This window comes from Vombatus ursinus, unplaced genomic scaffold (assembly GCF_900497805.2).
Source record: "Vombatus ursinus unplaced genomic scaffold, bare-nosed wombat genome assembly UNPS02009205.1, whole genome shotgun sequence".
Lineage (NCBI taxonomy): Eukaryota > Metazoa > Chordata > Mammalia > Diprotodontia > Vombatidae > Vombatus > Vombatus ursinus.
Window position 1 is genome coordinate 51,682,172 of NW_020948983.1, and position 10,511 is coordinate 51,692,682.

General features: G+C 44.2%; 1 protein-coding gene across 1 annotated transcript in view; it reads left to right on the plus strand.

The window, feature by feature from the left end:
• Window positions 1-3,666: 3,666 nt before the first annotated feature.
• TLN2 (talin 2) overlaps window positions 3,667-10,511 on the plus strand; it is a 579,984-nt gene continuing 573,139 nt past the window's right edge. The window contains exon 1 of the mRNA XM_027851789.1: window positions 3,667-3,724. The gene's annotated coding sequence lies outside the window, so the exon portion shown is untranslated. The remainder of the gene's footprint in view (window positions 3,725-10,511) is intronic.

Sequence of the window (10,511 nt, forward strand, 5' to 3'; positions counted from 1 at the left end):
ACTTAAGAAATGGTGGTTGATGTGTTTATTTGTCCAACAACTATTCAAAGACTTTAAGCAAAAGTCTACATGGTAAAAAGAAAAATAATATTTTAGGTGCACTTGAATCCCAGACTCACAAGATTTGGGGCTTAACAGGACCTTAGAACTAGAGGTAAAACTAGGACTAGGCAATTGTGGCTTTGCCCAGAGTGCCAAAATTTATAGTGCAAATTCTAGTAGATAAAAACAACTCAAATAAGCACCTAGGTAGCAAGAATACAAGTATTAACATAGGAAGGTAACAGAGGAAGGGCTTCCCCATGTTCCTAAACTACAGACATCTCTCATGATTCCTCTCTGGCCTTAGCCTATCCTGCTCTTTTTTCCTACAGCGGTCCCATGGCAGAGGAGGGGGAAATTGGGTTGATGCCCACCCTCAACTATATATCTTACCTCCTGCTCAGGACATTTGAGGCAGCTGGGTGACAGAGTATAGTCCTAGACTTCAAGTCAGGAAGACAAGTTCAAATCTTGCCCCAGATTAGCTGTGTGTGTCAGTGAGGGAGCTAGGGGGTGCAGTGGTGACAGCTCTGGACTTAGAAGTCAAGAACAGAGTTCAAATTCTAGCCCCAACACTTATTAGCTATGAGACCCTGAGCAAGTCTCTTTGTCTGCCTCATTTTCCTCATATTTCCTCATAAAATAAGGGAGTTGGACTCCAAGATCCATTCTAGCTTGAAATCCACAATCCTGTATTTTGTGGTACTGCTTCCTTCCTCTTCTCTGCTCTCAGTTATTAGCTAGAGGTAATATAGTCGACTTAACTTCCTCATTTTACATTAGGAAACCTAAAGAACTGAAGAGATTAGGAAGTAGCAAAGCCGTGAATTTCTCTATCTCAGTAAAGAACATACAGCAAGTGAAAAATGCTCCTCTGCTGTTTACAAGCAAGGGTTGGCTTCACTCCATTAGGACATCTATAGACAACCTAGAAGATACCAGTTTAATGAGCCTACTCTTTTCTTACTAAAGTCAATAAATAGCTTCCCTAAACCCTGATGTTCTAGGCATGGTGCCACCATCACTTATACTGTTAACCCAGCAAAAGTTAAAAGGGAGACAGGGAAGGGAGGAGTTTTACAGGAACCAACCAAGAACTTTTTGCTGACAGTCCACTCTTTTAGGGCATCTTATGGAACTGCTTAAGCAATCAGTTCCCACACCTTGCCTTTTCTCTGTTAAAGCTAGTGCTCTGCAGTAAGTACACTCCAAGACTGTTACAGGAGCTTTGGGTCTTTTTAAACCAGGTTTACCAGACTGTGAGAAGAAATCTTAATACCCTTTTAGGAAACAAAATATTTCACCCAGTCTTATAGAATGCCCATCTGGGATTTTTCGAGAAAGTCATTTCACAATGGCTACTTACTCTTCAGATGATTGCAACCATCCCTATATCCCCAGACACAGCTTTAACTTGATAGGACTCTGTTTCATTTGGGAGGACTTTGTTTCATTTGTTTACTTTTTCACACTTAAAAAAGGTCTATCCTTGTATCCTTTTGGAAGAGAGCAACCAGAATGCCAAATCCGAAATTGGCTTTTCAAGGGAAAGTCCAGGGCTTTCTCAAGTGAGATAACATCTGTAAAGTATTTTGCACATCTTAGTGTTCCATCAATAGTAGCTATTGGGGCCAGTTAGGTGGTGCAGTGAAGAGAGCACCCACCCTGGAGTCAGGAGGACCTGAGTTCAAATTCCATCTCAGACCAGACACTTGATACTTAGTAGCTGTGTGACCCTGGGCAAGTCACTTAACCCCAATTGCCTTGCCAAAAACAACAACAACAACAACAATAGTAGCTATTATTAAATGTGCTGAAGAGAATAACTTTAAAATCTGTAATATATAATTCTCTCACACTTTTAGAGGAAGAAGGGGAAAAAAAAAGCCCTTCCTCCCCACTATCCTTTCCAAGTCATCTCTACAAAGTTCTACTTGCTGGCATCTAGGTGATGCAGTGAATGGAATACTGAACCTGGAGTCAGAAAATCTCCAGTTCAAATTCTGCCTCAAACTTCCACTAGCTGTGTGACTCTGGGCAAATCATTTAACCTCTCTCTGCTTAATTTTTTTTTCTTCTTAAAGGGTGGCCTTGACTACACTGCTCCTTTCCATTCCCCCTCCCTTCATATATCCCAGTGGCTCCCTATCACCTCCAAGAATAAATATAACATTCTGTTTGGCATTCAAAGCCTTTCATAACTTAGCCCCAATTACCTTTCAAGTCCTCTTACATCTTACATGCTCCTCTGTTTTCTCTGATCCAGTGACCCTGGCATCCTTGCTGTTCTTTGAACAAGACACTCCATAGCTGAGGATAGGATTATTTTCTCTGGCTGCCCCCATACCTGGAATCCTTTCCTACCTTATCTCCACCTCTCAGTTTCCTTCAGTTCCAGTTAAAATTCTGTGTTCTACAGGAAGCTTTCTCAATCTCTTTTGATTCTAGTGCCTTCCGTGTTGATTATTTCCTCTTTATCTTGTGTGTAGCTTATTTGTACAGTTTTTTGCATGTTGTCTCCACCATCAGATTGTGAGTTCCTTGAGGGTAAGGACTGTGTCCTTTGCCTTTCTTTGTATCCCCAGTACTTAACACAGTACCTGCCACATATCCAGCCCTGAATAAATGTTTATTGGCTGACTGATTTTTGACCAACCAGCAGTTTTTGTGTGCAATGGATAAGACAATAATAACTAATACTTTAGTAACCCTTTACAAATATAATCTCATCTGATTCTCAAAACAACCCTTTGGAGGTAGGAGCTATTATCCCCCATTTTGTAGATGAGAAAACTAAGGCAGACAGAGGTTTCAGTGACTTGCCCAGGGTCACACAACTACTAAGTGTCTGAGGACTATCTTGAATCCTGGTCTTCCAAGGCTCCAAGTCAAGGACTCTATCCATCGAGCTAAAAAAAAAAAAAGCCTAAACGCCCTCCGGCTGGCCCCCAGGGCTGGTCACTTCTGGGGAAGGCCGAACATCTGCAACTGCTCACGCATTTCGGATCCCCGCCGGCCATCCACGTGCAGGAACTGACCGGTCCCTCTCCCGTAGGGAAAAGGTCCTCTCTCAACTGTGCTCCGCCCCCCTCCCTCACTGCCTTAATTAATCTTATTAGAATAAATAATGCCGGGCTGCTGGGAGCCACAGCCCCTCCCCCCGCTTGCCGGGGGCTGGGGGTGGGCACTGTCCGCTCGGCCGGGTGGGGAGGTCAGTGCGGCCGCGGCGAGGACAGCTCCTTCTCCTGCCTCCCCTCGCCGTGTCCCTGTCTCGGCTGCAGCCGCAGCGAGGGCGAGGGCTACGGCTAGGAGGGTTCCGGGCCGGGCCTTGGGGACAGCACCAAGGCGAGCCCCAAGCCGAGCCGTGGGGTGGGGGAACACGGCGCAGTTTGGGATGGAGAAGAAAAAAAAAAAAAAAAGGCCGAGCCGTCCCAGAGTGATGACGCGCTTCCTGCTCTCCCGGTGCTGGGGGCTCCGGGCTCGCGCTCCTCTCCTCTCCTCTCCTGTCCTCGCGCTCGCGCTCGCGCTCTCTCTCCCTCTCGGCTGTTGTTCGGTGCTTGGAGCCGGCGGCGGCGGCGGCGGCGGCTGCAGGAGCAGAGCGGACTGCAGGCGCACCGGGGGGCACGCCAACTGCACACACACAGGCGGGCGCTCTGCAATGAAACACTAAGCGCATCCCCCGGTAAGGCACACGGGTCATTTGGGTTTTCCTCTTCCTCCAGATGCATGCACGTTGCATGAAATTTCTCGTGTCTTTTTCCCCCCCTCCTTTTCCAACGAAGAAAAATCTGGATTTTTTTTTTTCTGTCTCTCCCCACCCTCTCCCCATCTTGTGAGTGATGCCAGTGCAGAAATAAAATGCAAAGCTATCTAGACTCCCTATTCTGGGACAGCTTTTTTTTCCCCCAGAAATAAAAAGGATTTAAAAAATGAAAATAATGCACCTGTCTTTTGCATATGCATGTTTCATTGCACTCAATCTAGAGTCCACGGTTTGCAGTTGCATATCTCTTTAGAGCTGGGACTTAGGAGTGGGCTCCTAGCTGCTTGTAGAGGAGGGTCTCTTCCTCGGCTTCTGGGTTGGTTTCCGGTGATTGGGTTTTAAAATCAGTCCCAGAGGCGAGAATGACCCCCTCGGGTTCCCGGTTTCCAGCGACTCATGCTGCCGCCGCCTGAAGCCAGGGAGAGTTAGACTGGCTGGTTGATTAGCTTCATTCCAGCACAACCCATCCCCACTCCAGCGCTACTTTGCAAACAAGTAGCAAGCAGCCGCATCAGATACGGAATATATCCGTCTTAATCTCACCGACCTTTCGTTGGATTCAGGGCTTGAAAGCTTCTGGGCAGGTTAATCGCCTCTCTCTCATTCGCCCTTTTACTTTGTAATTTCGTCACTAACAAATTTCTGGCTGCTAAAGGAACTGGGTAAAGCCAAGGCGTTGAGATCCAGGGAAAGGACATGGATTAAGTGCCATTTGCTCATTTTGCCCTTGGTTTACGCTGAGAGGCTCTATCAGGGAGAACCCACTCCCTCCTGTCTTCTCTCGTCCCATTTCTTCTCTGTCTGAGCTGAAATTTCGCGCCCCGCGTTTTGTGGGAACTAGGGGGATTGAAGGCACGCATTTTGGGATCCTTGATAAGACTGTGTGAAGACGTTTGAGGGCGCCATATTTTCAGTGGGTCTTGGTGGGGGGGTGGGGGGGAACGGGCGCGCGTGTGTGTGTGTGTGTGTGTGGATGTGTATGGAGAACAGTTTCTGGAACTGGTTAGCAACCCTGAGAGTCTTCAGCACCGCTTTCGTTACACGCGGGGGAGGGAGCGAGCTGTATTGGCTGGGAAACTTTGTGTGTGGAGGTGGGAGAGGATAGGGCGCGGGGATCGGTACGGGTGTCCCTGCAAGGGCTAGCGACTGGGGGCGACGCGGGCTGCAGCACATTGCAAAAGCATGCATGAACCGGATACGTCTCCCCAGGCAAGGGACCCCAGGTGTTCCGGACTGGACCAGGGTCCCACCGGAGAGAAGGGGGAGGGTAGGAGGGAAGCAGCCGGGTCCAGTTGCTGGATACCCGCCCCGCCCCGCTGCGACCTTCCCTCTCCCCCTCCCCACTGAAATCCGAAGGTACCGGCTCCTGGAGGAGGGGAACACGCCCATCCAGCCCTGAGGCTGACTACTGGTACTTGGCTGTTGGGGCACCCCAGCCCCGCGCTCGGGAGATGCGGGGAGCAGAGGTGGGTGCTTTATGCAGCATGTCGAAAGGAGTGGGGAAAGAAATCGTGTTCCCGATTTTTTTCTGCCGCTGCCTAGAGCGGAGCGCCCTGGAATCTCTCGCTGCCCTGCGGGGTAGTGACTGCTAAATCCAGGGGGAGTAAAGGAGTGGGGAGTCCCGGCTGCCGGGACCTCCTGGGTTTCGCGTGGCTGCAAGAGACCGTGGCTGGTGGGTGAGGGCGGAGAAGGAGAAAGGCGGGGGAAGGGAACGCTGTTCTTGGGCAGTTCGTCCCCGGTGCCCTCCCTGGAGCCGCGTCCCCTACTTAGTAGGCACTTCCAGCCTCCTCGCGAGCTGCCCAGAGCGGGCTGCCGCCCCCAAACCTCTCCAGCCCTGCGGGGCCAACTCCCTGGACTTGCATTTCGGCTCCTGGAGGCGCAGAAAAGGGGGGGGGACCATAAGTTGGGGCTTCGCTAGGTGAAGGTTTGGCAGGCAGGTGAAGCTTTGGGGAAACTTGGGAGTCCCCCGTGACAAATGGGGAGAGAGGAGGAGGAGGAGATCGAGTGGTGGTGTCATTTTTCATGGGAAAAAGAGAGTTTACCAGGGAGGGCCTTTTGGTGAAAACGAATCCGATTATTCCTAGAGGTGTACGTGAGTGACCGGAGGTGTTGACATGGTCAAGGAGGAAGTTGACATAGTTGAGGAAACAGCTTTTCTTTTGGTCCTGGAAAAAAGTGAGAGCAGAGGTTAACTCCAAAGGAAGAATGTTTCGAATTTCCCACAGGAGATGATTTCTCGAGAGGTAGCATCTGATTATAGAAAAAGATGGATCACTGACACTGGAGGCTAGCTAGTCACATAACTTGCTTAGAGCCTCAGTTTCCTCCTCCGTAAAATGGAGATGATCAGTCTTGCACCAACAGCCTCACAAGGTTACGAAATTAAGCATTCAAACAAGAACTGCCGTCATAAACCATCCTAGGAAGGCTCAGTTTCTCCAATACGGTGACCTGCTGAATTGCATCCTTTTTCAATAATGTAGTAATACTGCATATTCTCATTTTTTGTTACTTGCTGGATTGTGATTTATTTTTCCCTGGATAAGGGGGTGGGGTAAAGGAGATAATTCTGGTTTTTAAGTAAATCTTGTCCTTATTTTATGGTGGAAGAAGGAAAAAGAGAGTCCCAGGGACTGTGGGAACTACAAAATCTCTGTAATGTGTTTGCATGCAAGGGTGTGCCAGACTTTGTATTTTGCATCTTGTTGAAATACTGCCATAATATTGCAGTTCTGTATGTGCACTTTGGGTCTTTAAACTGGCCGGCATCATAAAGCCGGAGAAAGAGAAACCTTTTGGGAGCTGTGCTGTAGTGCTAAGGTTTAAGCTGCCCAAGTTGGAGCTCATTAGGTATAGAAAATTCAGTTTATTTAATCAGTTGCCAGCTAACCTAACCCTGATTACCATTGAATTTACAAAATAATCTAATCTATGAGAATGCCTGATGATCTAACTTTCTAAACAGGCATATGTGCAAAACCATGGGGACTGAGGGAGGGAAAGAAGGCAGTTGCTTTCCTGAATGCTAATATTTCCTTTCTCTTACCCCCCCCCTTTTTCTTTGAGTTACAGCGTGCAAGCGTCTATACCTGAGGACTTTTCATTGTATTTCTTTATACATCTAGCACAGACTAGCTTTGAAGTGAATCTAATATGGCGATGGAATCTTCCATCTTTTAAAATCTTGCCAATTATAGAGACACTTGGCACCCTGAAGCTTTAGGCTGCTTAATTGTACCTGAACTATATGGCTGCCTTACCTTCTTACTTTTTGCAGACCCTTCTCAATTAAATTTGCGGTGAAAATTTGCCCTTATTCTTAAAATTGAAATTGTTTTTTTCTGTCTTGGAAGAAAGTAGTGACTATTTTTGACGTTTTCTATAATGAAAAAGTTATTACAGCATCAGAACAGGTGTATAGACTTAGATTACATTGGTCTTTTGTTTGGTGGCTAAGAGATGGACTTTGAATTTTTTCTGTTCTGGAATTTTTCAGACTAAGTTCTAGGGAAACCTTTTTTGTTTAATAGAGGTATTTTGAAAATGTAGTTAGGTCTTTTTGGGAAAATTATTCTTTGTGTGTAGGGGGTTTTCTTTCCCCCTATATATTTCAAGTTTCTGAGTACTTCCCCCCTAAAATGTAGTTCCTTTCTCTTCTGTCTACAAATTACATGTTCACCTTCAGGTTATTCCTAGGGACTATACCATTTATTCCTGGGGACTATGTCAGAAAACAAACAATAGGAATTTTGCCACTACAGGTGTAAATTTTATTTTAATCTTTTTTTTTTTTCACTGTGAACAAGATTAGGAGCAAAATCAAAAGAAAATTTTATTTTTGTAATAATGGATAATTATATAGCACTTTAAGATTTGCATTTTGCTTACTTTTCTCCCATAATCTCCACAATAACCCTTTGAGGTGTGTACTATAGGGATTGTTATTCTCCAATTACAGATAAGGAAACTGAGACCCAGAAAGGACAAATGACGTGCCCACGGCCACACATCAAGTGTCCAAAGTTGGATCTAGCTCTCTCCTCACCTCAGAAGCATAATTCTTATCCTCTTAACTTTACTCCTTAAATAATTTCTTTGTCTTGTTGCTTTTTAGAATGCAGGTTTGGCTGTCATAAATTAATTTTGTTTTTTTTTTAATATGTTAACTTTACATATTTGTAATATAGTATTACAGCTTGAGCAAGGTTCTTTGACCTCAAAACATTTGAAAACTGTTCTTTGCATATTGTGAAACTCAAGACATCCTAATGTTTTGGGGTTTTTTTTCTTTGTCAAGAATATTAGGAAATAATCTAGGACTTTGTGACCTGTGATATTCTTTCCAGAGGTCTTGCAGCATGATATTTTTGTAAAAACTTTGGGTGTTTGGACGTCCCTTAGAGGAAGAGAAGAAAAAAGAAGTGAGGTTTTTCAGACTAATTTTTTATTGGGCGTAGCAATTTTCAAGACAAGAAGGAAGCTGTAGTAAACATAGTCAGAATTATAGCCTAACTTATCCAGCTGGTGCCTTTTTAATTATGGTACTTTACTCTAGAACTTTGTGATCCTATTAATTTTATATCTAATAAGGGAACTAGTGAAAACTAGTCAAAACACAAACCAATTCGAACCATTTAAGATACTTAGAATAAATAGAGGGTATAACCAGGTGTTTTACCTAAAGATGAAACATGGTTAAGGAATTTGAGATCCATCAGTAACTTTTCCATTAAAAAAAAAAAATCACTCAAAAAGTTTCAAAAGGCAGAAGTTCTTTAAAAAAACACAAAAACTTGACCAAAGAGAGAGGTTTAAGATGTATCTCTCCTATATCAATGTAGTTTAACTCATTTTAAATAATGATTACCCTTTTGACTTAGGACTAGTTGGATGAGAAAGGACAGGCCATACTGAATAGAGAGTAGAATCTTGGATTTTTTGAGCTGTTAGGAATCTTAAAACTCATCTGCTCCCTTCTGCTTTGGTGGTGAGAGCCTTTATGTATGGGTTATCCAGAGTCATGACTTGGATCCTGGTTCATTTATCATTCATTGTCCAGTGGATTTTCAGAGTTGGTGTCAGTTCCATGGTTTTGTTTTCCTCTTAACAGTTAGTTTGACGGCATAAGAAGTGAATATTCTTTGTATTTCCTTTGCTTTCCTAAGGTTCTAGCTCCATTTAGACAAAACATTTCTGTAGAAAAAAAAAAAAACCCTCCATAATTGTAGTTCCAGAGGTGATACCCTTTCTATTTCTAAATCAAGTGGATAGGTTATCAGTAAATATTAATTCCTCCTGGGATGGAAAACTTGCCAGAAATGTTTTGGAAAAAGTTAAGGTCTGGGGAGTGTAAATACCGCCTGCTCTTTTCCACTTTCCTGAGCAGAAAACCCACCATAAGAGAAAGTTGAAGAATAAAACTTGAATGTCACTGCCTTGTCCTCAGAAGATAATGTACTGGCAGCATCCAGAGATGCTTCTCAAAGGCACGGAGAGAGGGCTGAGCTTTTTGGAGCCCTCTTTTTCTACAAGGATCACTTAGGAAGTCTTCTAGTGAGCTTCTTTCTAGGAGCTGGGACTCTTTCTTTGTGTACATATTGATTGAATATCTGGTAAAGTAATTTCCCTTAGTGTAAAGGGTAACTCCTAGAAAAACCTTATTGCTGGTCATGTAAGGATTATCATCTTGCACTGAAGATAGTAAGAGTAAAGAGATGATAGCTTCAATTGTTTTCTTACTCATAGAATCAAAGATTCAGAGGTGAAACGGACCCAGAGAGATTATCTAGTTCAGACTCCTCATTTGGTAATTGTGGAGAGCTTAAGTAACTTGACCAAAGTCACAAAAGTATTAACTGACTGAGATAGGATTTGAACTCAGGTCCTCATATTCTAAATCCAGCCCTCCTTTCAATGTATCACATTGAATACTTTCTGTCTTTTTTTTTTCCCCCTCCAGTATTAGTCCACAGTTGGCCGATGTGTCTTATTGCCACAGCACAAGGAAGAGCAACCATCAGGATGAGGGTTGACCTTTATTGCTTCACTTCCTCATAATCAAAGAACATTTATTAAATTGCTTCAGTGTCTGTTTAGCTGGTAACTCCAGCATCGAATCTGAGCTCCAGCCCTGTTCCCAGTTTTACTTCCAAATACTTGACTTTTCAGTTCTTCTTACAAGAATTTAAGCATATCTTTCACTCTCCCCACCCACTAAACATTCAGCAGTGGCTCATCTGTGGCTCCACCATTCTGGGTCTCAGCTTCCCCACCTGTACCACAAAGGGATTAGACTAAATTATCTCTAAGTATCCTGTAATTCTATGATCTTTTATTGTTCTTGTAGTGTCTTGCAGAGTTCTGAGCACATAGTTGTCATTCAGAAAATACTTGATGATCAGTTGATTAATAGAGAAGACCTAGAGAGAACTAGGTTTATCCTCTGATGAGTGCCTTTGGCTGCTTTTTCTCTCAGGAAAGAAGATATGCTGGGACAGCCTCTGTTACTATTGTACAGAAATGGGGATTTGACATCCCTGAGGTGTTAATGGTGGCATGTAGGTTAACGATAGAGATTGTGAACAATACTCAATCCCTGTGTCCACTTGAGAAAACAGTAGGAAGATTTTTGCCTCTGTCTGGAATGGTGTTTAAATCTGCACACCAGTAAAGAATGTGATGCTAAGGATGTTTACCGCCGCCCCCC